Source organism: Stegastes partitus, unplaced genomic scaffold (genome assembly GCF_000690725.1).
Source record: "Stegastes partitus isolate 25-593 unplaced genomic scaffold, Stegastes_partitus-1.0.2 Scaffold670, whole genome shotgun sequence".
In the NCBI taxonomy this organism is placed as follows: domain Eukaryota; kingdom Metazoa; phylum Chordata; class Actinopteri; family Pomacentridae; genus Stegastes; species Stegastes partitus.
Genome location: NW_007578401.1, coordinates 27,330 through 31,088, shown reverse-complemented (window position 1 = coordinate 31,088; position 3,759 = coordinate 27,330). Strand labels below are relative to the sequence as shown.

The following is a 3,759-nucleotide window of genomic DNA, read 5'->3' as shown; positions in this document are numbered from 1 at the left end:
CAGCCTCAGTGAGGAGCAGAGGTCACATTATACAACCTGAGGTATAAATAATCAACCAAAACCTCAATGAAGACGTAGACCAGGCTCCAAAATTACCTTTCCTCTCAATTAAATTCAACTTAGATTAACGATACCTTTTGCACATTTTATATACATTTAAAGTTAATTATAAGAAATAATCCTAAAAGAACACACAAGTTTAGGAAGACACATAATGACTGAAGCCTATAAACTCTGCAGGACGACTCAGGGGCGAGCCGCCATGTTCAGCCTGGAGATTCCTGGAATAAGGAAGTGGGCCCTCCTCGGCTCAGGACTGCAGAGGTGAGGGAGTGGCCACCTGCCGCCTGCTGCTCGGCTGACACGGCGAGGCACAAGCTGTCAGGCCCGCGTCAGGAACTCTACTTTCCGTCAAGCTTTTATTCCTGGAGGACTTCAATCAGAATCAGGTAAGAGCCCAGATTAACGGACGGCGGTGTCGGTGTCAGCACAGGGATTTAGAGCTTCTGCTGAGGTGATCCGAACAAGTCACTACAGCTGAGTGTCTGCAGCAGGCCCACGGGTCTGCTTTAGAGCAACTCCATGGGCTGAAAAGTCCTGGTTTCTGGTTTCCCTGCTCATAAACACACTGTGCTCTTATTGTTTGAAATTATCTTTATTTTTGCTAGGGGGAGAGAAGTTGGATGTTTGGCTTTGAAGCTTTTGCTTTTCAGGATAGTCACTGGATTGTAACGGCATACCGTGAGCCTCTTTTCCCCCCAGAGAGAGAACTTTGTGCATTATCAAAGCGTGTCTGTGCAGGTGAGGAGGCAGCCAGCCGCATTCCAGCGCCCGGGGTCATGACGTTGCAATGTGCCGACCCTCGGCTACGACAACAGGCCCGTTTAGAGAAGCTCCCGGCAGAGGATAGAGAGGGGCTTCACGACAGCTGCTGCACTTTTACCGTTTGTAGAGTGACTTAGAAAAAGAAAGGAGGCAACTCTTCACACGTTATATGTCAGCGAAGCCACCAGCAGGAGATCTGGTGGCTCCAAAGCTTCAATTTCCTTTCAGATTAAAACACAAAAAAGAGGCAGTCGGTTAGATAACCCAACGCAACGCCTCGGAGTTGTCCTGTTATGTAAATACCCAGAAACACCATCTGATGAAACTTGTGGATGGAACGGATAATAACAGGAGAGCGTGTCAAGGCAGCTCTGATTGCACCACCGAGCAGAGAGACGACTGTCGAAGAAAAACACTTAACAGGTCAATGCAGATGTTGACATTTTGGATGCATCTCCACAGTTTGGTCCAGATCCCTCAGATTTATTTCACTTTATTCGTGACCACTGAGGTGGAAATTTCACAATTTATAAAAAGAAAAAGAAAAAAAAAACATTTATTTGTTGATTTATTCGACTATTTATGCAAAACAGGAGCCCTGATTAATTATAATTTGGATTAAAGATGAACAAAAACTCAAAGTGACTAATTTAAATATCTTTTTTTTTTTAATACCAAAGCCTAAATTATTCAGTTTACGGTCGTACAAAACAGAGAAAAGCATCAAATTCTCTTGAACTTGAATTAATTTTAAACGAGTCGCCATCTGTTTCTCTCCCAACTAATTACCTGAATAATCAGCTGATCATTGCAGCTCCAGATATAAGCCAGAATAATTATCAGTGGAGCTTTATCCAAATTATCCTGATTTAAAAGGTTCCTAAAGAAGCCAAACGTGGACAGAACTCCACAAACTGATGAGCGAACCGAACACTAGTGTGGAGGGAATCGTTCCTCTCTGACCCATCGTGCTGCAGAATTACTCTCCGTATGGCTTCATCTTTTTCTGCCTCTTTTTTTTTAAAGAATTGTTGCTTCTCGCCAGCTGCTGAGGAATTTGTCACAAAGTGTGTTGTCCTGATCAGCCGCCGTCGTCGTTCTTCCCCCTCTGACACCAGGTCTTCAGCGTCTAGGGGGGGGGTGAACAATCCTATTTATTATCCCACCGAGGCCTCTGTTGAAAGAGTTGCTCCACCTCAGTTTGTGATAAAGAAAAAAACCAAACGTCTCCCTCGGGAAGCGCTGTTACCATAACAACTCAAGTGCCAGCATGACAATGTGTGAGAGGCAGCAGCACTGTGTGCCTGGCAAATGTCGCTTTTGTTCACTTATTTAAAGACAAAAAAACCAACAACTAATAAATAAATAAATAGAAAATCTGGAGTGTTTTTTTTTTACAAACAAGCAGAAGAAAAGGACTTCTGTGATTCCAATTAGAGGATCTTTGCATTTAGTTGGTTTGTGCTAAATATTTGTTTTGTCCTCGTTAAAAAAAAAAAAAAAATCATTTATTGTGAACTAGCTCTGTTATTTTTTATTTTTATTTTTTTGTAATTTATTTTAAGATTTTTGTATTAAGAAAAAATTGAAGCAAAATCCAATTTTGACAAAAAAAAAAAGACAATAAAAAATCATCCCAGAGTCACATGAGGATCATTTAGTTAAATAAAAATACTAATAAATGAAAACGAAAAATCCTGCTTTTTTGTGCAAATTGAGTTTTGATGCAAACTTTAAAGAATCTGCACCAATGTTTGCATTAAATCATTTCTTATTGACATGAATTCAACTAATCAGACGTCAAATACTGTATAAACACTTAACTTTACATTTCAAAATACAGTCTAAACAGAAGAAATTCTGATTTAAATCTAAAGATATCTGATTATAGAACAGATAAACACGACCAGGTGTTTACTGTGAGGTTGCCACAGATGATTATTTTTAATATTGATTAATCTGAGGCTCACTTAATGTCAAATAATCATTTGATAATTTGTTCTACAGTCGTCTTAATACTGAAATTCTAAAAACATCCATATTCGATGCTATTTTCTTGTTTGCAGAACATTCTGGGTGTAAAATTTTAGATTCGTATTTAAAGATCAAAATAAAAAGGCTACAACATGTCGACAGGCCTCTGAGCTTGTCAAGTCTTTTTTTTTTTTTTTTTTTTAAGTAAAAGAGAAAGAAAGCAATCTTGTGTGTTTTCAAGAAAATCTTTGACAGAGTATTTTACGCAAACCGCTCCATCATCAGCACCATTTCCACACTGACTGTGTCCTCAAAGGCACCAAAAGGAAATAAAAAAACTAAAATAAGAATAAAAAGCAGCAGACTTGTGTTCATTTTTACCTGACAGGCAACGAGAACGTGAACTAAATCCAACTGTGTTGCTGCTGTTCTCATGCAGAGTCCATCACTGTGATTGTTTTAGTGCAAAATGAATATTGAATGTTGACTATTAGAATATTCAGGATGATATGTTTTGCCAAATCAATTTTAAAAATATTTTTGAGTCTAGTCTAGAAAATAGCAGGAAAAAAGAAACTGGCATCACAACTACCCCAGAGCCCCGAGAAGGGCTTCTTATTCTCAGCCAACAATCCAAAAGTCAAAGAAATTTAGATTACAGAAAAAAAACAGCAAATCTTTGCAAAGCTGACGGCATAACTAGGAAGTGTTTGGAACTTCAGCACAAAAAAATGGCTTAAGTGATATAAATACAGTCGTGACTCGATAATCTGACCCTTAACAATCCTAAACCTGCTATCCGACAGGTTTTTAGGAAAAACGAACCGAACCCATAAAAACAGCCTTAACATAGCGACAGCCTTGGATTGTGACTCCGACATGACATTTAATGTCACCAATCAGGATGACGGCGTATTATCTGACTGAACAATCCCACAGATTGGCTACGTTCACACTGCA

The 3,759-nt window shown here is 39.2% G+C and overlaps 1 protein-coding gene across 1 annotated transcript in view; it reads left to right on the top strand.

Moving 5' to 3' along the window:
* Nucleotides 1-380: 380 nt before the first annotated feature.
* ptk2bb (protein tyrosine kinase 2 beta, b) overlaps nt 381-3,759 on the top strand; it is a 25,590-nt gene continuing 22,211 nt past the window's right edge. The window contains exon 1 of the mRNA XM_008290383.1: nt 381-449. The gene's annotated coding sequence lies outside the window, so the exon portion shown is untranslated. The remainder of the gene's footprint in view (nt 450-3,759) is intronic.